The 23015-nt window shown below is 42.8% G+C and overlaps 1 protein-coding gene across 13 annotated transcripts in view; it reads left to right on the forward strand.

Moving 5' to 3' along the window:
• The first annotated feature begins 5130 nt into the window (after positions 1-5130).
• Positions 5131-23015, forward strand: part of CELF1 (CUGBP Elav-like family member 1) — a 65085-nt gene continuing 47200 nt past the window's right edge. For 3 of the 13 annotated variants that reach the window (XM_070383339.1, XM_070383345.1, XM_070383342.1), the window contains exon 1: positions 5135-5293. The gene's annotated coding sequence lies outside the window, so the exon portion shown is untranslated. Of the gene's footprint in view, positions 5294-6328; positions 6390-23015 lie in introns of all 13 variants that reach the window. The other 10 variants (XM_070383343.1, XM_070383341.1, XM_070383350.1 and 7 more) reach the window with 8 other exon arrangements.

Genomic DNA, 23015 nt, shown 5'->3' on the forward strand with positions numbered 1-23015 from the left:
GCCCTGTGGGGCCACCCATGGTGGAGAGTTCTGACAAAATGTGGTCCACTGGAGAAGGGAATGGCAAACCACTTCAGTACTCTCGCCTTGAGAACCCCATGAATAGTGTGAAAAGGCAAGAAGATAGGACCCTGAAAGAGGAACTCCCCAGGTCGGTGGGTGCCCAGTATGCTGCTGGAGATCAGTGGAGAAATAACTCCAGAAAGAATGAAGGGATGGAGCCAAAGCAAAAACAATACCCAGCTATGGATGTGACTGGTGATAGAAGGTCCGATGCTTTAAAGAGCAACATTGCATAGGAACCTGGAGTGTTAGGTCCATGAATTGAGGCAAATTGGAAGTGGTCAAACAGGAGATGGCAAGAGTCAACATCGACATTCTAGGAATCAGCGAACTAAAATGGACTGGAATGGGTGAATTTAACTCAGATGACGATTATATCTACTACTGTGGGCAGGAATCCCTTAGAAGAAATGGAGTAGCCATCATAGTCAACAAGAGTTCAAAATGCAGTACTTGGATGCAATCTCAAAAACGACAGAATGATCTCTGTTCGTTTCCAACGCAAACCATTCAATATCACGGTAATCCAAGTCTATGCCCTGACCAGTAATGCTGAAGAAACTGAAGTTGAAGACCTACAAGACCTTCTAGAACTAACACCCAAAAAAGATGTCCTTTTCATTATAGGGCACTGGAATGAAAAAGTAGGAAGTCAAGAAACACCTGGAGTAACAGGCAAATTTGGCCTTGGAATACAGAATGAAGCAGGACAAAGGCTAATAGAGTTTTGCCAAGAGAACACACTGGCCATAGCAAACACCCTCTTCCAACAACACAAGAGAGGACTCTACACATGGACATCACCAGATGGCCAACACCAAAATCAGATTGATTATATTCTTTGCAGCCAAAGATGGAGAAGCTCTATACAGTCAGCAAAACAAGACTGGGAGCTGACTGTGGCTCAGATCATGAACTCCTTATTGCAAAATTCAGACTTAAATTGAAGAAAGTAGGGAAAACCACTAGACCATTCAGGTATGACCTAAATCAAATCCCTTATGATTATACAGTGTAAGTGAGAAATAGATTTAAGGGCCTAGATCTGATAGACAGAGTGCCTGATGAACTATGGACAGGGGTTCATGACATTGTACAGGAGACAGGGAGCAAGACCATCTCCATGGAAAAGAAATGCAAAAAAGCAAAATGGCTGTCTGAGGAGGCCTTACAAATAGCTGTGAAAAGAAGAGAAGTGAAAGGCAAAGGAGAAAAGGAAAGATATACCCATTTGAATGCAGAGTTCCAAAGAATAGCAAGGAGAGATAAGAAAGCCTTCCTTAGTAATTAGTGCAAAGAAATAGAGGAAAACAATAGAATGGGAAAGACTAGAGATCTCTTGAAGAAAATTAGAGATATCAAGGGAATATTTCATGCAATGATGGGTTCAATAAAGGACAGAAATGGTATGGACCAAACAGAAGCAGAAGATATTAAGAAGAAGTGACAAGAATACACAGAAGAGCTGTACAAAAATGATCTTCACGACCCAGATAATCACGATGGTGTGATCACTGACCTAGAGCCAGACATCCTGGAATGTGATCAAGTGGGCTTTAGGAAGCATCACTACAAACAAAGCTAGTGGAGGTGATGGAATTCCAGTTGAGCTATTTCAAGTCCTAAAAGATGATGCTGTGAAAGTGCTGCACTCAATATGTCAGCAAATTTGGAAAACTCGGCAGTGGCCACAGGACTGGAAAAGGTCAGTTTTCATTCCAGTAGTAAAGAAAGGCAATGCCAAAGAATGCTCAAACTACCACACAGTTGCACTCATCTCACACGCCAGTAAAGTAATGCTCAAAATTCTCCAAGCCAGGCTTCAATAATACATGAACCATGAACTTCCAGATGTTCAAGCTGGATTTAGAAAAGGCAGAGGAACCAGAGATCAAATTGCCAACATCCATTGGATCATCGAAAAAGCGAGAGAGTTCCAGACAAACATCTATTTTTGCTTTATTGACTATGCCAAAGCCTTTGACTGTGTGGATCACAATAAACTGTGGAAAATTCTGAAAGAGATGGGAATACCAGACCATCTGACGTGCCTCCTGAGAAATCTGTATGCAGGTCAGGAAGCAACAGTTAGAACTGGACATGGAACAATAGACTGGTTCCAAATAGGAAAAGGAATACATCAAGGCTGCATATTGTCACCCTGCCTATTTAACTTACATGCAGAGTACATCATGAGAAACGCTGGGCTGGAAGAAGCACAAGCTGGAATCAAGATTGCTGGGAGAAATATCAATAACCTCAGATATGCAGATGACACCACCCTTATGGCAGAAAGTGAAGAACTAAAGAGCCTCTTGATGAAAGTGAAAGAGGAGAGTGAAAAAGTAGGCTTAAAGCTCAACATTCAGAAAACAAAGATCATGGCATCCGGTCCCATCACTTCATGGCAAATAGATGGAGAAACAGTGGAAACAGTGGCAGATTTTATTTTGGGGGGCTCCAAAATCACTGCAGATGGTGATTGCAGCCATGAAATTAAAAGACGCTTACTCCTTGGAAGAAAAGTTATGACCAACCTAGACAGCGTATTAAAAAGCAGAGACATTACTTTGCCAACAAAGGTCCGTCTAGTTAAGATTATGGTTTTTCCAGTAATCATGTATGGATGTGACAGTTGGAATATAAAGAAAGCTGATCACTGAAGAATTGATGCTTTTGAAGTGTGGTTTTGGAGAAGACTCTTGAGAGTCCCCTGGACTGCAAGGAGCTCCAACCAGTCCATCCAAAAGGAGATCAGTCCTGAGTGTTCATTGGAAGGACTGATGTTGAAGCTGAAATTCCAATACTTTGGCCACCTGATGCAAAGAGCTGACTCATTTGAATAGACCCTGATGGAGGGAAAGATTGAAGGCGGGAGGAGAAGGGGACGACAGAGGATGAGATGGTTGGATGGCGTCACCGACTCAATGGACATTCAGTTCAGTTCAGTTCAGTCGCCTAGTCGTGTCCGACTCTTTGCGACCCCATGAATCACAGCACACCAGGCCTCCCTGTCCATCACCAACTCATAGAGTTTACCCAAACTCATGTCCATTGAGTCGGTGATGCCATCCAGCCATCTCATCCTTTGTCCTCCCTTTCTCCTCCTGCCCTCCTTCTTTGCCAGCATTAAGTTTGGGCAAACTCTGGGAGTTGGTGATGGACAGGAAGGCCTGGCGTGCTTCAGTCCATGGAGGGAGAAGGCAATGGCACCCCACTCCAGTACTCTTGCCTGGAAAATCCCATGGACGGAGGAGCCTGGTAGGCTGCAGTTCATGGGATCGTGAAGAGTCGGACATGACTGAGACTTCACTTTCTCTTTTCACTTTCATGCATTGGAGAAGGAAATGGCAACCCACTCCAGTGTTCTTGCCTGGAGAATCCCCGGGACAGCGGAGCCTGGTGGGCTGCCGTCTATGGGGTCGCACAGAGTTGGACACCACTGAAATGACTTAGCAGCATATGACTGACTGAAGAACAACAATATATGACAACCTTCTATAAGCTGTAATGGTCTATAAATGGAAGATGTTTTCAGTAAATTACACACAAAACTATTAACAAGAACAAGATCATATATCAGCATTATTTGTTGTTCACTAAGTCCTGTCGGACTCTTTGCAACCCCATGGACTGCAGCACGCCAGGCTTCGCTGTCCCTCACTATCTCCCTGAGTTTGCTCAAACTCACATCTGTTGAGTTGGTGATGCCACCCAACCATCTCATCCTCTGTTATGCTTTCTCCTGCCTTCAGTCTTTCCCAGCATCAGTCTTTTCCAATAAGTCAGCTCTTCGCATCCGGTGGCCAAAGTACTGGAGTTTCGGCTTCAGCATCGGTCCTTTCAATGACTATTCAGGGATCGACTGGTTTGAATATCAGCATTATAAATGTATATAAAATGATAAACTACACAACTAGGAAATCTGATAGTGTACAATTTAAGGGTTAATTGTTTAGATCTATATGGTACTAGAAACTGTGACTATTTTTTTTCCTTCCTAAGAGAGGAAAGAGGTGCTTCCAACACATGGGAAAACCCTTGAGGCCTCTGCTTGGGAGTCCACTTATTTTTTTTGTGGTAAGGTAGGGTATAATCAGTATTTGTGGGTAGAAGAGTTATTGCTCTGAGAAGCCAGATGTTACAGAGAAATCATTTGCAAACCCATGAGTTATTTGCATGTTGTTGGGGCCAAAAGGTCTCAGAACTAAGTTTTCTTTCTTTCTCTGCATTTTACTGTCCCACAAGATGTAGAACTTGTGGGAATAAATGACGTTGACCTTTTAAACAAACAAACGAACTATTTGCATTCTACCTAGATCTTGGGATTTCTGGGTCAGTCTGAAGGAGGTCTTCAAGAACCTAGCCTTTGTTACGGAAAAAAAAAATTTTTTTTTCACTGGGAGAAGCAGGTTAGGGCTGGAAAAATCAGTCTTTTAGTAGAACTTTTATGAGCTTCCTGGCGCTCCAAGGATTTTTGCAAGGTTGTGAGTTCACCCAGCTGCTCATCCCGCCAGAGGGCTTTCGTTTAACTCTGAAAGCTTGCAATACACTTACAGTCCACGTCTCAGCAGACAAGGAAGGGCCGGATCCCGTTGCTTATCGGCTGGGTTAGAAAGGAGGGTGTGTCGGGTGCCCAGCGCTGGCCAAGCACCATCCCATTCACTCACCCATTCATTCATCAAGTATTTTATTATGCGCATATTCAGCGCCAAGCAGAGGTTGGCGCCCGCCAGTTCGTCCAGAACTCTTGTGGGTGAGGGGCGCAGAGCCGAGAACTTCCAAGTTTTCAGGCCGGGTGTCTTCCCCGCGTCTTCCCTCCAGCGGAGTAACGAGACAAAGAGACTTGCCCTCGCCGCTCCCCGGGTCGAGGGTTCTACCCGAGGCCCCCAGGGCCCCCGCGCGGCTGCTTCTCCACTCCCCAGCCCGAGGGGGCGCTGCAGCGCCGGGCGCTCGGCCCGCCCCTGCGCCGAGCCCCGCTCGGCTCAGCGCTGCGGGCGGCACCGCGGTGGTACGTTCCCCCGAGCCGCCCTCCCCCTCCGCGTCGGCCCTCCCCGCCGGTGGTAGGCGCCGGAAGTGCCGCCATTTTGGGGTGTTCTGCTCTGGCGGCAGCGGCGGCGGCGGCGGGACGCGGCGGCTCCCCCGGGACTCGGCCTCAGCAGCGAGGCGGCGGCGGCTGCGGAGGCGCAGGCAGCAGCTGAGGCGGCGGCAGGCTGAGGTGCAGCCGCTGGTGAGTGCGGCGGCCGTGGGATAACGGGCCGCGCGGGTGGGAGCGAAGGGGCAGGAGGGAGGCGCCGCGGGGCGGGTCCGGTCCGGGCGGCCCCGCGGGGTCACCAGGGCCCCTCCGGGCGCGGCCGCTCGGGCTTCCCCGCGGCCCCCGGAGGCAGGTCCGCGGTGTCTTCCCGGGTGTCGGGGTCCTCCGCTGCCCGGGTCCCGGCGCGTGCCCCGGCGCCCTGGGAGACCCGCCCTCCTCGTGGCCTTGCCCCTCTGCCCGCGCCCTTTGCCTTCCCCCTCGGGGCTCCGAGGGCTCGGTTCCCTGCCCCGGGGGTAGCTCCGTCCTCCTTTTTTCCGGCCGCCGTGCAAGACCCAGGCTGCTTGCCCGGGACACCCCTTCCCTGCTCCTGTCGCCCCACGTGTTCTTCTCGGTCCTTACCCTTGGGGTAGGGGTGGGGTGTCCCCAGGACCCCCGCCTCTGGAGGGCCGCGCTTCTTCTCTGGAGCTTCGGGAGCCCCCACTTCCTCGCCCCAGATCCGCTAGGGCCTTGGCTCACCCTCCCCCCACGTCAGGTGCTCACCCAGTCATGGCCTAGTAGCTGGGCTGAATTCTCGCACCCGGGAGCGCCGAGAGCACGGCCGGGAGCTTTCTTCCTTCTCTAAAGGACCTGCTTTTGGAATTGAAGCTTCTGGCGTCTTCGGTTGCGGTTCTCGGGGCAGGATGTTATTTTAATTCTCGAGGCCGGTTGTCCAGGCTCGAAGCAGCTTCTCCTTGGTTTAGGCTCATCCCCGTAGTGGAGGGGCAGGTGGTAGGGTTTTGGTCGGAGGAGGCTGCTTTAGCAAAATGGAATCTTTTTTTTTCTTTTTCTAGCGAGCAAAGTTAATGCTGTACTTTTATTACCTTCGAGTGAGAATGCTGCCCAGTAGTGTCAGACAGCTTTGAGTGCTTTATAAATTAGCTTGCAGTATAAGAGGTTACAGACACCCGATGAATCCTTTGCAAGAACTTCACCCTTAATAAAGGTCTTTTCGCTTTCTTTGATGCTCTGTAGGTTGAAGAGGCTTTAGTTGGATTCTCTCACCTTTTCCACAAGTGTGACATCTCTCCGATGGGTATTGCCAAGTTTCAGTTTCTCCTGAAATTCTCGCTGAGGAAGGGTCGTCTCTGAGAACCACCAAAGATTCTTTCCACTTTAATATTCACGAGTCCACTTGGAAAATAATCCAGTTGCCATAGCGTGCATAAACTATTGCTCCAGGTCCCTCCCCTACAGCTGTGTTGTTACATTCTTCTAACTTTACTTATAAATCTGCGGTTTCTCCTCTTAAGTTAGCTAAGATTGAAGCATTGCTGGTAGGGAAGCAAAGCCGGAGCTTTCAGCTGTTGCTTCAGCCAGGAAGTTGAGTTTCCCCAGCGGGCTCTTTGCTCTTGACTGTCCACAGCCTCTTTCCATTGAAAAATGGCCCTTGACCCAGAGCACAGGCCTCAGCTTCTTTCCAACTATTCATTCATTTTTGCCCACGGGGTTTTCTTCTCCTCAGTTGGTATCTAGACTTAAAATCCATTCACTGGTGAGGCTAGATGAGCTGGTGAGATAGAATAGCTTTTCCAACCACTTCACTTTTCAGATGAGGAAACTGAGGCTCAGTTTCCAGGTTACTTGCCCAAGATTCTGTAGCACCTGCTCTTAGGTGTTATTTAAACATAGATTAAATATATACATTTTCATATATATATATATATATAAAATGAGCAGTAATGCAGAGTGCTCTTTGAGATGTGGTGGACCAGAAAGGCTTGAAGTTGGAAGGCCTTAATTGGCATCCCCGCTCTGTTACTAGCCTTACAGCCTTGACCACGTCTCTGCTTTGAGCCTCAGTTCATTCTCATCTGTAAAATGTAGGGAATCATGACTGTTTCACATGGTACCAGTTCAGCTTCAGGGCAGTAATATGGTATCGGAGGCAGACAGTGAAATTTTAAGCCAGAATGATTTCTTCTTCTGAGAGTTACATTTCTTATTGCAGAAGTTCCAGATGCATCATTAAAAACACAGATGTGCCAGAAAGGGAGCGCTTCACCCTTAGTTCCACCGCTCGGAGGTGGTTGGTAATACTTAGTCTTCATCTCACCATCTTTTTTTATATGCAGTAGAAAAGTTTATTATTTTATCAAAATAGGTTTATCCTAGTTAATAGTTTTGTGATGTGTTTTCAGGATTTAATAATAGATGATAGGCATTAACAACTACGTATTAAATGATTCTGTGTTTTATAGCTCCAGCACATGTGAGTTAGGCCAGAGGCTATCCGAGCACGGGAGCTGAGCATTTGCTCTTTTAGACATGCTGGGCTGGAAGGAGAGGAGAGGAAGGGCAGAGACCTGACATTTATTGTATGTCTACTGTGTGATTTTTTTTTTTTTTTTTTTAATATTTTGGCTCTGCTGCTGAACGTAGAATCTGAGTCTTGAATTCTGTGCCCTTTGCTATGACTGCCACTGTAGCTTCTTTAACTTAACTTTCCTGTGAGGTCAGACATAATACATAATAAGGAACTGGGAGGTTAGAAGGTGGTGGTGATGTGCCTTGGAGGGGGCAAGAAAAGGGCTGTCATATGGAGGCTGGGGTGAAGAAGTTGGAGGAAGCAGAAGCATAGGATCCTCTCTGAGCTCCAGGATCTGGATACTTCCAACAAATTGCTCTCTTTTCTTAAACCAGCAAATGATAGAATTTGGTTAAACTCTGTTTCCTCTGCTTTTTTTTTTTTTTAACAGCTTTATTGAGATACTCACATACTATACAATTTCGTAGTTTTAGTATATTACATTATTTAAAGAAATTGTGATAAAATATAATACAGTTTTGCCATTTTAATCATTTTTTTTAATGTGGCATAAAGCACATAACCTGAAAGTTACCGTCCTCATTATTTTTGAATGTACAGTTTTGTAGCATTAACTTGTTATTGCCAAGTGGTGTCTGACTCTTTGCAACCAGATGGACTATAGCCCGTCAGGCTCCTCTGTCCGTGAGATTTCCCAGGCACGAAAACTGGGGTGGGTTGTTGCCAATTCCTCCTCTAGGGGATCTTCCCAACCCAGGGATCGAACCCATGTCTTCTGCAGAGAGGAGAGTTGTTTACCACTGAGCCATCAGGGAAGCCCCTAGCATTAAGTACATTCATATTAATGGAAAATAGATCTCCAGAACTTTTTCATGTTCTAAATCTGAAACTATATATCCATTAAACAACTCCCATTTTCTTCCTCTTCTCCTCACCCCAGCCTTTCATAACTGCCATTCTGCTTACTACTTCTATGAATTTGACGACTTTTCGATTTATAAGTAGAATCACACAGTATTTGGCTATTTGTGACTGGGTTCTTTCACTTACTAGAGTATCTTTAAGGCTTATCCGTGTTGTAGCACATGGCAGGATTTCTTCCCTTTTAAAGGCTGAATAACCTGTTATATGAATATGCCACATTTTGTCCATTTATTTGTCAATGAAGACAAGTTGTTTCCATCTTTGGGCCATTATGATTAGTGCTGCTGTGAATATGGATGTGCAGATATCTCTTTGAGATCCTTCTTTCAGTTCTTCCGGATAATACTCAGAAGTGAATTGGCTGAATCATATAGTGGTTCTGTGTTTAGTTTTTTGAGGAGCCTTAATTATTGCACCGTTTCACCATCCCACAAACAGTGCACAAGAGTCCGTATATCTCCCTATGCTCCCTAGCATTTGTTTTCTTCTTCTTTGGCCACACCATGGGGCATGCAGGATCCTAGTCCTCCCCCGGAGCCTGAACCCTGCCCCCCTGCTGAAGCACAGAGTCCTCACCACTGGACTGCCAGGGTTCTTCTCTGGCCGTAGTCATCCTGACGGGTGTGAGGACTCCCTGTGGTTTTGATTTGCATTTCTGACTAATGATCAACATCTTTTCATATGCTTGTTGACCATTTCTGTATCAACTTTGCAGAAACGCCATTTAAAAAACTAAAAACATTTGGTGGTGTTGAGGTGCAGTTCTTCATTCACTCTGAATATTAGCCCTTAAGAGATGTGTACGATTCACACACACTTTCTCCCTTGCCTGTTCATTCTCTTGTGTCCTTTGATGGAGTCTCATTTGTTTTTGCTTTTGTAGCCTGTGCTTTTGGTGTCTCATCCAAGAAACCACTGCCCAGTCCAGTGCCCTGAAGCTTATCCCCTGTTTTCTTCTACGAGTTTTATAGGTTTAGGTTGAGGTCATTTTAACCTTTTTTTTTTTTTGGCTGCTCCGTGCCACTTGGCTTGCAGGATCTCAGTTCCCTGAAGAGCAGTTGAACAGGGACCACAACAGTGAAAGCCCGAAATGCTCACCACTGGGCCACTCGGGAGCTCTCCCCGTTTCAAGAGTGCAGTGCAGTGGCCTTAAGTACATTCATGGAGTTGTGCAGTCGTCGTCTCTGCCTGTTTCCAGTGTTTTCTTCAACCCAAGCAGAAAATCTGTAACCATTAAGTAATAACCATCCATTGCTCCCTCCTCCTAGCTCCTGGTAACCTCTGGTCTACTGTCTGTCCCTGTGAATTTACCTGTTCTGGATACTTCATGTAATTGGAATCGTGCAATATTTACCCTTTTGTGTCTGGCTTATTTCATGTAGCACAGTTTTCAAGGTTCGTCCATGTGTAGCAGGTATTAGGACTTTCTGTGGTTGAAGTCCTCTGCTGATTGAAGTCAGGGACGTCTCCTTCATCTTGGTATCTTGCCCTCTCTTAGTGCTGCATAAAGGCTCTTGATTTGGTTAGAATGCTTTCTCTTCATGGGAATTGCCAATTACAGGGGGATGTCCACAGATTCCCTCAGATCTTTGAAAAAATTGGAACATATCAGTGTGCTTAAAAGTATGTAACAGTAACCCAGATCACAGTTATCAGCATCATTTCTAATTTGTGATTTATATGTACAGAAAAAGTATCGCATGAAGAGAAAGAAACGGCAAATTTCTGCTATTGCTGTGAAACTGTTATATGAGTGCTCTTTGTTACAGGAGTGGACTGATATCCAGATATTCCATATTGTGTAGAGGTAAAGTCTATAAACCTGGCATTTAATGGCCTACTTAGAATTAATAATGAATACTTTAAGGATAAGAGCCTTCTGAAGGTTATCATAAGCCTCCGAGTCTGTTTCTGTATGTTCAGAGTATTCTCACTTTCTTCTTAAGGTGAGCCTTTCCTTATTTATTTGGAGGTTCATAACTGATTTTGAGCTGCTTGACTGTCTACTTTTCCTCTTTGCTTTTTGGACGTAGCCTCCAACTTCATTTTTCTTCCTCTCCACTAACAAAAGGAGCATGATTAATATTAATTCTTGGGACATGAGATGAACTGGAAGTTTTATTTGGTCAACTCTGTTGTCCTAAAGAGGTATTACAGGCTTCCCAGTACTTGATGGATGGGATTTTATTGTAGTGTTAGCGAGGAATTTATATACCTCTTTTTTTTTTTTAATGATTTATTTAGGGTCATAGTTGCTGTGCTCAAGCTGTCTAGTTGGAGAGAGCAAGGGCTACTCTCTAATTCTGGTGTGTGGGCGTCTTGTTGCGGTGGCTTTCCCAGTGGCCGAGCATGGTCTCTTGGGCACACAGGTTTTAACAGTTTTGGCTCTTGGGCTCCAGAGCACCCACTAATTGTGGTGCCTGGGCTTAGTTGCTCTGAAGCATGTGGGATCTTCCTGGTCGAGGGATCAAATGGGTATCCCATTCATTGCAAAGCGGATTCTTAATGACTTAACCACCAGGAAAGCCCCTTATATTCCTCTCTTTCAAACAATATGAACCATTTTTTTGTTCAGAACTATTCTTTGATTCTTGATTATTTTTGGTAATAGTTAAAAGTAGACTGTATCATGGAAGTTCAAGTATTTCACTATATGTTTGAAATAAGAATTAACTTTATATGTAGGCCTTCTTAGCAGAACTTACAAATTCTGCTAATTGATTGCTATTAATACAATCTTGTATTTACCTGCACACCTCTTCCTAGAGGTGCCATGGCCTGCTGAAATGTTCAAAGAGCAAATAAAATACAAAAAAATTTTTATACTAATTTTTTAATTGAGGTATGGTTGATTTACAGTATTATATGTTTCAGATGTACGACATAGTGATTCACAATTTTTAAAGGTTTTACCCCATTTATAGTTAGCAAATATTGACTGTATTCCAAAACAAGAAATTTTTTAACAAAACGTGGAGAATTAATCTCATAATTGAGAGTTGATTCTAGGATTTTTGAGTTTTTAAAATTGGTTTGAAATCTGTGGTTGGAAAGAATGATGTGACTTGAATAGGGTTTATGAGCAGAGCCTGGCAGGGGTAGGTTTGACACCTCCAGCTCTGGGCCTTAAATTGGTAATATCACTGTGTGACCGTAACATTTCTGGGCTCCGCCCCCGCCATCTTTAAAATGGACATCACCTGGAGTGTAATGTGAGGATTGATTGAGATAACTGAAGCAAGGCGCTGAGTAGTGCCTGGTACAGTGCTGATAATGCTGTTTCCTTTTTTCATCTGTAAAAATGGGCCTACTGCTTATGCGTTGGTCAGTAATGCAGTTAAGCCAAATAAAAGACACAGAGAGGATGACTCGGTGTGCGGTGCATAGACAGCAGCCACTGCCAGTGTTCCTTTCCTCTCCCCGCTTAGGTATGTTCTGTTGTGCACTTTGCTTTGCTCATTGTGGCTTAGGGATAAGATTGTTTGGCTAGGAAGCGTGTCCTCTCCTGGAAGCTCTCAGCTCGTGGCTCCCTGTGGAATGCTCGGGTCGGGTGGTCTCCTGTCGTCTTCCCTTTGTGTACTTCACGTGGAGTTTGCTAATAGGGAGTCTGCTGTGTTCATAGAAAACTGAAAAATACAAATGCGTGTATTGCTGGGTTTGCCCTAGGGACACCTGGTTATAGATAAGTAGTTTTAGGCTTGTAGAGAGGGTGGACGCTAATATTTAGAGTTGTAATGACAGAGGGTGAGATGGTTGGATGGCATCACCGACTCGATGGACGAGTTTGCGCAAGCTCTGGGAGATGGTGAAGAACAGAAGCCTGGTGTGTTGAACACCATGGGGTCACAAGGAGTCAGACACAACTGAGCGACTGAAGGAAGAGATGATAGAGTTAATTGGTTGTAGCTATTTGCTTAGTAAACTATTGTATCAAGAATCCTTATCTGAGCTTTGTAATTTACTGAAGAAGGTTTTCTTGATGAGATCTTTGTAATTGTAACTTGTCCTTGCCTTGAAATCGGCAGTTGGAGTCTCCTTAAAGTACTGGTTTCCTAACAGTTAATCAACAGAGCTGTTGTGTAGTTTGTTTGGGTTTCCTGGGGGTTGCATCTTGCAGCTTGTGGGATTTTAGTTGCGGTTGCCCAACCGGGGATCGAACCTGGGCCCACTGAAGTGGAAACACTGAGCCTTAAACGCTGGCCCGCTGGCCCGCCAGGGAATTCCCGTGCTCTGTAGTTACTGTTTAACTTGCTACACTGTGGAAGCCGTGAGCATAAATTTATTTTTAACTTCTTTGAGTTCCAGACCTGTAAAGCTTTTCAAGAATGTTTTATATCCATGAACTCCACATTAACTTAACACATTCTTTCTGCTAAGGAAATCTTTAATTCTTCAAAAATGTTACCTCACAGGCTAGAAGGATAAATACCAAAGTTTTTTCTGGGCATTGGGACATGAGCAGTTTTTCTTTTCTTCATACTTGCCATTGTTTTTAAATTTTCATACAGAGAACATGAATTTCATAAAAGTTACATTAAAATTAGACTGTATGCTCAAGAGATGAGAAAGTCTAGTTTGGGGAGACTGAGTATAAAGTATCTTACGTTAAATAATTTTAAAGCATTTTAATTCTTAGAACTTTGTGAAGTTCTGATGTAACCCTCAATCAGCTGACCTTTCCCCCACTTTACAAGAAATGGACTCACTTTTAGAACAGCATTTGAGTTGTAACATTTTGATTTTTCTTTTACTTCACTTACAAAATGTGGCAGAAAATATGAAGAGGGATGGTGAGTTCTGGTTTGGAGGCGGCAGTGAGATCTAGTGGATCTCAATTAATTGATTTTAACATGCCTCTTTTGGGATGTGTTTGTAGGTTAGAAGTGTGGCTTTAGAAAGAATTGTTCGCTAGCTTTTTCTGATCTCCATGGCTGTGTTCAGCTTTGAAAAAATGGAGTTAAATATCACTTCCCCCCCCACATTGAAACTCCATTGAAATTTTATTCCCAGATTGGGAAATGTCTTTAGTTTGGGGATTATACAAAATGAAGTTTTTTGGTTCTAAAGCTGTTGGATTTTAGTGTTAGACGTTTAATTTTGATAGGTCTGTGGTTTTCATTTACATAGCATTGTTACTCTTCAGCAAAGCAATCAGTAAATTAGAAACTGTCACCACTTTCTCATTGTTCTTTGTACCTTTTTGTTTCTTGTGAGATTGAAGCAAGCTCTGGCATGTGGGAATGTGTGATATTTTGGTGATAATGTAGGGTAACTAATAGTCTACTGTGAGTAGACTGTCTTTTTTAACCCAGTATATTTTGGACATCTGTTAAGTTTTTGCTAGTTTCTGTTTTGTACAAATAATTTAGGCTTTCTCCAGTTTTTTTGTGCTTATAGCTTTTGTATGTGGGAAACATTCTTTTCTGTTCCAGTCCCCTCCCCCCACACTACTAGCACCCAGCTTAGCCTGAGTTGTCTGTGTGTTAACCATGCTGGGTTGGGTGGGATATTACCAGTGAGACACCTGTGCTGTCCTGTTGGCTGCTTGGGCAAGAATCTTAGGGGGTCCAGGGAGTGAAAGGAAGTCAGGGTGATGACAAGCACCTTGGAAATGTATAACCCACATTCGTCAGCTAGCGGGTTACTACTGCACTTTGAAACAGCACTGTTTTGTTAAACCTTACAGCACACTTTCAACTAGGATATTTCACAGAAGATATTTATGTGGTAAAAGACTATTCCTTAGGTTCCTAATTCTTAGCTATATGGCCAGAGTGAGAGGAGCAGGCGCTGTGTTTGGTGCTCCTCAGCCCTTCCCTGAACTTGGTTCTATTTCCGTCTTTCGTTTAGTGCACAGCTGATCCTTGTTCCTTGTCATGGAGCTGTTCCTGTCCGTTCATTCTAGAGTGTGTCATAGGATATTATTTAGTATTCATATATTTTTTCAGTGAGATTTTAAGTGTTTTTTTTTTTTTTTTTTTGAGGATGCAGACTGCCTTATTGCTTGTTTAGTGTATTACACACCTTCTGAGGAGTCAGGCATGCAGTCCCTACCCTGGCTACACTCTGTGACCCAGCTCTTCTTTTAACAGTTTACTGGACCGCGGGCAGGCACTTACCTAAGCTGGGCAAATCAGTTTCTCCTAGGAATTTGAGACTGGAACTGAGACTCATGCCTTCAGGGAACAAACAGGTCCACCTGAATTCAGAGAACTTGAAACAGATAAGCAGATGCCAGGGTACTGCCAAATTCAGGCTTGTATCTGTGAAAGCAGGGAGGCCAGTACGGGGCGGGGTGGGGGGGTCGGGGGTGGGGCTAAGATTTATGCAGAAGGAAGCACTGATGAGAGAGATGGCCCTGGAGAGAGACAGGCGTATATCTGTGGAAGCAGCGAAGGCCAGTACAGGGAGGGAGAAGTAAGTAGATTTATCCAGAAGGAAGCACTGAGGAGAGGTACAGCCCTGGAGAGACAGACTGGAGACAGGAGACAGACTGCGGAACAGGAGCCTGGGTGTGTAAAGGCTCCAGGTATGGCCCTGTTACACTTCCTGCCTTTGGGTCCTGTCTTTTCAGTTAGTGCCTTTTTGCTTAAGCTAGTTTGGAGGAAATTCTCCTTAATTACAACCAAAAGAGCTTTGACTAAGATGCTTACCACAGAGCTCTGCCTAATATTTCTTAAAGTCATTTGAATTTTAGGATAGTCAAACCTAGGATCATGCTCTTTGGAATATTGCCCTTTCCCCTCCAAGCCCCGCCCCCCGCCCCCCCAGGCTGCTTGGGGTTTTTTCTTCTCCACCTGTGTAGTGTGGACATGCATTTGTGTTGTCCCTTCTGGCGCAGAGTGCTTCTCTCTGGTGCTTTGCCAGCTCAAGATTGAGGGCTTGGGCTTTCTTTAAAAACAAGTTTCTAATGATTATTTGTTTACAACTGGGTCTTTTTAGGCATGTAAGACTGGTAATAAAGTAATACTGCTATTTAAGATAGGAAATATAAAGTGAGCCATCATTTTTAAAGAGTTTTTTGTGAGGCATATGAATTAGATCCTTTCTTCATTTTCTGGTTAAATAATACATTTGCTTGTTTCCTGATTGTTTTCTCTTTTAAGAAAGTTGATGGACTTGAGTGGAACACAATAACGTGGGTTGAACGGCAGTTGAGACTCTAAACAAAGGGGAATGGTGAGTGGCTGTGTGCCCAGTTGATGGAGTCTGCCGGTCTCAGCCCAGTTGGGAACTTCATGAATGGTCTGTAATGGGAGCATCACAGTGGCGTTCTTAGCTGTTTGAGCAGTGTTAATGAGGGGGAGAGGGAGGCTCTGAGAAAGACAGTTTAATGCTTCTAATTTGATTTCTTTTTCTTCTGCGATCATTTGGTTTCTGTTAAGTTGAAAGACTTTACACCAGAGAAATGTAACAGTCCTCTATACTATTAAAACAGGAGTTAAAAAGAAATGTGGATTTGTATACAGCCAGGAAGGTATATAGATGTGCAGGGTAGGAAAAGCTGAAAGTCATTATTTTACTTTGAAGCCCAAATTGTCGAGAATACAACCTAAATAATGCTATGCCTTCGTATTGTGCTGTAGCATGTGTATAGTATTGAACCAAGTGCTGTTCATAGAAGACGCTTACATTTTTACAGTCCAGAGTGCTTACTGGTATAGGGCCCTTGCACAAAGTAGGTAATCGATAAATGCTGAAATACTGTATATCGAATGACAATTTAATGTTTGACACAGTTCAGTACTAAGGATTAGAAATAGGAAGAAAACTTTTAAGACTGAAATTCTGTGATCCATTTCTTTAAATCATTGTCTTTTGAAAATTGTCAGTACCTTAAAGCTCCAGAGAGTTTTCTGGGGGGAAAAATATAAGCCACTTTGCATTGAAAGAACATTAAGTTGGCTGAGATTTATACTATAAAAGCCTTTGTGTATCTTAAAACCTCACACCGTATACTGCCTGGACAGAATCAGAAGGCTCCTTGACAACCCGGATTCTGGCTCTGTTTTCTGTAGCTCCAGAAAATAAGAAAAGGAGAATCTGATACTGTTGGCAGTCTATGCTCTCTTGCTTTTCTGGGCCAAGACATGCATTTAAAAATAAAATCAGGGAAATTGTAAACCAGTAGTAAAAACAAATAAAGCACCCAAGAGTTTGCCTCTTCTCAAGTCCTGTGACCTGAGTCTCTTTTTGTTTCTGGATGTCTGATAGTAAACTAATGTGTCAGGACTATGCTTTGGGCTTGTCCTTCGCTCTTCCTATTTAAAGTTTATGGGACATGATCATGGAAAGACACCATGTTTCCTGTTTCGTTATTGTTTGTATCGTATGCCATGTTTCTTGAATAGCCTGATACAAGTCTTTTTTTTTTTTTTTTGCTTGCAAACTTCTTTACTGAAATAGTTTGGGTTATAGATTGTGGAGATAGGGTTGGGAAACTGCTTAAAAATAACCCTTTTGGACCTGCCACAGGAAAGCTTAGGTGAGTAAATGTATCAAAACCAGATGGATCGTTTCTATGGGATATCTTCATGCCTGTTGTTTACTCTTAGTTGACAGTGTAGCTTGTCTTCTTAGGTCTTTTTTTTTTTCTCTTTAGACTTGTAAATTTGTAATTTGTTTTTTAGGTTATGAATTCTGTTTCAACACATTTTATCTTAGTGGTGTTTATATTTAGGTTTTTCAGTAATTATTAGTGTGAGATCAAGGAAAGATTTTTGTGAGTACAGAGACACGTCTTCAGTTTTGTTCCAAGTACCTTGTGGCTCTCGGGATAACTGTGCCTCGGGCCTCGGGCAGGTGAAGTTTCAGACTATTACTGTGAAATCAAGTGCTCCTTTTTATTAATGTTAATTTGTCTGGTGTAACTTTGCTTTGGGCTCAGTAAGACATAGAGAAATGTTTTATTCTGAATTCTGACGGCTCCACTTCTCTGATCAAACCAGATCCACAGATTACCCTTGTAAATGATCTTTCTTAAGGTATCTTCTAATAGAATGGGTCTCGGGGGAACCTGAGCCCCAACACACATTTAGCTGGGAGTGACAGTTCATCTCCCTTTGTCCATACACAGCAGTTTTGGAGGCAGACCTGCAATTTAAACTCTGTTCTGGTCTGATCAGTGTGATTTATTTTATAATAAGTTTTATTTTTATAATTATTTTGTGTGATGTATTTCTGACATAATCGTGTAGGGAAGCTGAGATTTCTTGAGAACAATCTTGATTTGGAGAACTTTGAAGTCTTGATGGGGAAATACTAAATACAGTTCATGTGGTGTGGTGATCTGGAAAGAAATGACAGCATACACAGGTCATTGAGACTTCAGTGGGCTTGTGTTTATTTGCTCGTATGAATAGAGAGATTAAAACTTGAATATATGTAACTCATAAGAGTGTCATTGAAACAGTTAACATTTTGTCAGAATTGTATACTACATGGGAAATGATCACAGAAAGACACCAGTGTTTATTTTATCGTTATTGTTTATATCATGCCTTTTTTAATAGCCTCTGGATACATTTACAAGTCTTTTTAAAAAATGTGTGTTCATTTTTGGCTGTGCTCTGTCTTCGTTGCAGTGCATGGGCTTCTCACTGGTGGCATCTCCCATCTAGAGCTGGGGCTCTAGACTCAAAGCTCTTGGGCTCCTGGGCTCTGGAGCACATGCTTGGTGGTTGTGGTGCATGGACTTAGACGCCTCATGGCGTGTGGGATCTTCCCAGATCAGGGATTGAACCTGTGTCTCCTGCACTGATAGGCTGATTCTTTACCACTGAGCCATCAGGGAAGGACCCCCCGCCACCGGTTTCTTTTTAAAGCTTGCAAACTACTGAATTAATCTGGATTACAGATTGTGGTGATGGGATTGGCAAACTACTTAAAAATAACCCTTTTAGACCTGCTATATTTCTTAAAGGCACCTTGCCGAAGAAAAATTAGATGAGGCTTTCTAAATTGCTAGATCCAGACCATCAAAAAATGCTCTGACCAAAAGGGGGAAAAGCCTGCCGGATCCACCCCCGGAAATCCTAATGGGTCCCCATGGTAACAACCTCCTTGCTTACAACTTGTCACTGTAACTGTCACTGGAGTTCAAGAAAAGCCAGTATATCAAGAACTGTGTGGCATTAACTACTCCTTGGTAAAATGCTGTTGCACATTTGCAACATGCCAGAAATAGAAAGTTAAAGGTTTTAATTTCTGTGTTCCATTAATTAGATGCTTTAAAAAGCTGCCTAATTATGGTAAGGTGCAGTAGTGGGAAGGTGGTGGGTGGCCGAGGCAGGCATAGGAGGAAGCCGTAGGCTCAGAATGTTAGGATCTTCATTTTCTTCTCTCAGCCTCTCATTTTGCAAAGAGGAAAGTGAAATGCCTTATTTAAGTTCACATAGAAGTGGAAGCAGGGTTCCAGCCCATGGCTTCTAATTTTCCAGCGCTGTTCTGCTGTCTCTGCCTACACATCACATTTGCTTTGCTTCTACTTTTCAAAAACCAAGTCTCAGTTTCTGAGGTTAGGAAAAGACCTTAGAGGGCATGCAGGGAAGTCTTCCACCCAGTAGAGGAATCCCTCCTACAGCATCCTGAGTAGGTGGCCTCTGCCTCTTTCCTCAGCTGGGGTTTACCTGTCCAGTCAGCGAAAGCCCCACTTCCTGACTTTGAAGAGAAGATAGTTTTACATGGCTTTCCCATTTTAAAGCTATAAGCTTTGTTTTTCTCCCTTACAAAATAGCAATTGAAAATCAGACCTGAATGTTTTTCATTAGCCTGTTTATCTCCACTTAAGTCATCTTGTCAGTCATGACAAGACAGAATAATTTGTTGAAGAATTATGTCGTGCCTAAATCGTAGAACTTGGAAAAGACTAATGCCATATTTGGAACAAGCTAGTCCTTTAACAGCTGGGAGGGAAGAGATGATAAATGCTATATTCAGCTTAAAGTATTTTATAATGTGCTTATTAATAAGATGAAATGATGGTGAGCTGAAGAGTTCTGCTGTTCTCAGAAGGCCTCAAAAGAGGCCTCAAAGTATTTTAAAAGCAAAATCAAGAGCTAAATAGGCAAGGTGTTTTGTGGGGTTTTTTTTGTGGTACATTTGTGACCATTACTGTCATTGTTTGGAGTAGATTCATTTACACAGAAGTGAGTTTTGGACTCAAAACCAACATTATTTTGGTAATTATTAATTGCATGTACCAAAAAGGATTTTTTTAGGTCTGTTTTCTGGATCATTGTTGCTCAATATGCCAGTCATTTAATGTCCCATCAGTAAGTGCTTCAGCTTTTATTTCACTTTTCTTCTTTCCTAACTACTGGAAGGGTAGTAACAGGTAAACATTTAAGATTATTAGCCTGAGGTTTTGTTTTTTTAAATACCTTTTAAGCAAAGCATAAATGCATATTTTCTAATAAAGTACACAAAAATGATTTCAGTTTCTTATAACCATGGATATTTTTTCCTCGAAGAATTTAGCATGTCTAAAAATGGAGAATTTGGCTCCAGTGTTAATTTTTCTTTTTGTCTTACCAGAAAATTAAAGTGAAAATGCTGTTGGCAGTCTTTTGCTGTCTTGACTTCAACACAGTAGAGAGTGCTATAATGAAAATGTGGCTGAGTTTTTAATATTCTGGAATTTCATAACCACCAGCACCTCTTGGTTATGCAGCCAAGATAATTAAGGTAATCAAATATTTTAGTCATTAGTAGGTGCGACCTGGCTCTGAGAGACATATCTAGTCCCAGCTTCAACCCAGTGCCCTTTTCCCTCATTTACTCCAAAACATATTATTTTTGTTGGTTCTGGTTCTTAATTCAACCTGTGAGTTTTTACGTAAAAGTTCATCATACAGTTTTTCTTGATAAGAAAGTATGCTGGACTACAGTGTCGTGGTACAGACTAGCTGTTGGACCTCGTGTTTTGGGTGGGAGGTGGGGAATGAGAGAGGAGGGAGGAGAGGAAGAGAAGGATTGGGGGGGTGGGGGAGATGGCTGCACCTGTGCCATGTTGTAGACAAGAGAGCTCGCGTTGGGAACCTCAGGGAGGAGGGTAACGTATTTGGGGCATCCAGCTATCAAGTAGTAAGTCAGGGCGGGACTTTGAATCCACGCCCCAAATTCCGTGCCGTTTTCCTTTGCTTTTGTTGCTTTTAGAGGCTCAGACTCATAAAAATAATGAAATAATTTATTTTTATAACCACTCCTTTTCATGTGGTAGTAAATTTTTAATTGTTAATCAGTCATGTAAGTTCAGTGTCTCCTTTTAGAAGTTCTTACCTTGGGTTAAGGGGGAAAATGGGCTTATCTGTGAACTGCTCTGACAAGATATTGTTTGTGTACCTTACCTAAGCTGTTTTTATCTGTTTTCTTGTTAAAAAGTAGGAGTAATTTAACCCTAACAGAAGTGGCATGGAAGTAATGGTTTTAAGGTAGGTAGCATTCATAGCACCTTCAGGTCTTTGCAGAGAAATGTATGGCATTCCTGTGGGCAAACAGATGAGGGTGTCCCTCCCACGGGTCATCTACTAGATGAGAAAACTAGATGTTGCATCTTTACTTGGTTCCTTAGTGAGAAATGGTGTGACATGAGAGGCTGCTGTCTCCCTTGCTCCCTTCTTCCTAAGGTCTGGCCCTGATCTCTGCTCCCATTGCCCACAGCCATCCTCTTGGCTCTGACGTTACTTAATTCTAAACAGCCGTATTCCACGAGCTCCTAAAGAGAGAGAGAGAGGTGGCCAGTCTCTCCTGGCTGCCTCGCAGTCAGTGCCGCTTCACCAAGTGGTCTGCTCTGTGGCCGTGTCCTCTTTTGACTGGGCCCACGTTAAAGCCTGTCCCCAATGCTATCTTGATATATATGTCCTTGCTAGCAATCTTGTTTTTTAAGCCTCCATGTACAGGTTGATTCACAGTGGGGGAGGAGCCATGTTCAGGAACTTTGTGATAGCCTGGTTTCTCTTGTCTTTCATCTCTCTGCTTCTATTTATGTTCTTTGTACCTCTTTCTTGAGCTTGCACCTTCTGCATAGTTGACTCTATTATATCATCTTTGAGCCTGCAAAATAAAAGTTGGAAGATTTTAAAGTTAAAGTTCCCAGAATAATGTTGTCGCCCACATTGCACATATGTCACATTTGGAGTTTACTAGTTAAGCCTCTAAATATGTGCTTTATATACAGTATGTGCAGTGTGATGACTTTGGTTGCCATGAGAACCTAAAAATCTCAGGCTTAAATGGTTCAGTAACAGACACATTTTTTTTCTTTTATTGTCTTAGAGGTAGGCTAGCTTTTTCTTTGATCTAATACACTTTTTACAAATTGAGATATTAGTCAGTGTCTATTCTCAGGTATCACCTCTTGCTGACAGGATGGGTAGCTTCTTTGTTTCTCTGTTATCAGTCTCCTTTATTCCAATCTTCCATGCTCTAGTTTTTTCTCTGACTGTCTCCTGTTACTTTGCTACAGGATAGAATTAGCAGTAGGAAACTGGAAGCCTTGCCTTCTTAGAAAAAACAGTATACGTGGTAAGAGAGGACCTGTCTGGTGGGACAACCCTAAGCACATCTACCGAATTCCACTCTCGTGTAAGCCTCCTGTGATAAGCTGTGGTGGTAAAATTTTCTTAGGGAAAAAAAAAATTTTTTTTTCCTGAACCAATTGTTGTACTAGACTTCTTTTTTTTTAGTAATTGAGGTATGGCTGATTTACAGTAGCTTGAGAATTTTTAAAAAAGAAGTATGATGTTAGTCTGTCATACAGTTCAGATTCCGCTTGAATTGGAATATATTATTTTGAATAATTTCTTGGCCAGGGTGACTTGTTTATTCTTGACTAGGTTTAGTCATGAAGATTCTTTTTGGACTAGGAAGTAGAAGAGGAGATGACAGGATGTTAGATGTAACAAACTATATATTGTTTGCTCTTTGATTCTTAAACCTGTTTTGCATCATAGACCCCCTTTGATAATCTGGTAAAAAGCTATGGAACTATTTCCCTACAAATACAATTTAAGTACATAAATTTTTTTGCATATGTATGTAAAATTTTGTGCATAGTATGGTGAAGTTTATGGAATCTGTGAAATACCCGGGAATTCTGTAGGTCTGTGGACCCTAAACACGGACTGCTGATCTGGCCCGGTGCCGTTTTTCACCTGAGGATGTGGGTATCAGGAAAGAAATGACTTGGCAAAGGCCAAACTATAGGTGTGTATAGCCATGTTGATTTTGTGGTTATACTTTAATCACCTTTGGTATATATAGTTGTGATGTTTTGCATTGTGTTTATTTTTACATAAGTAATCTTAATGGATAATTAAAGCTATGATGTCATCCAGAAAGTAGCCTATCAGTCCATAGTATGCTACGTTTTGGGAAATGAAAGTTGCTTTGGGAAATCAAAGTTGCTGTAACAGGCCCGGTCAGAATAAATTAAATGTATAAGCCACCAACACGGCTCAGAGATTTTTA

The sequence above is a fragment of the Bos mutus genome, chromosome 15, assembly GCF_027580195.1.
Source record: "Bos mutus isolate GX-2022 chromosome 15, NWIPB_WYAK_1.1, whole genome shotgun sequence".
In the NCBI taxonomy this organism is placed as follows: Eukaryota; Metazoa; Chordata; class Mammalia; order Artiodactyla; family Bovidae; genus Bos; species Bos mutus.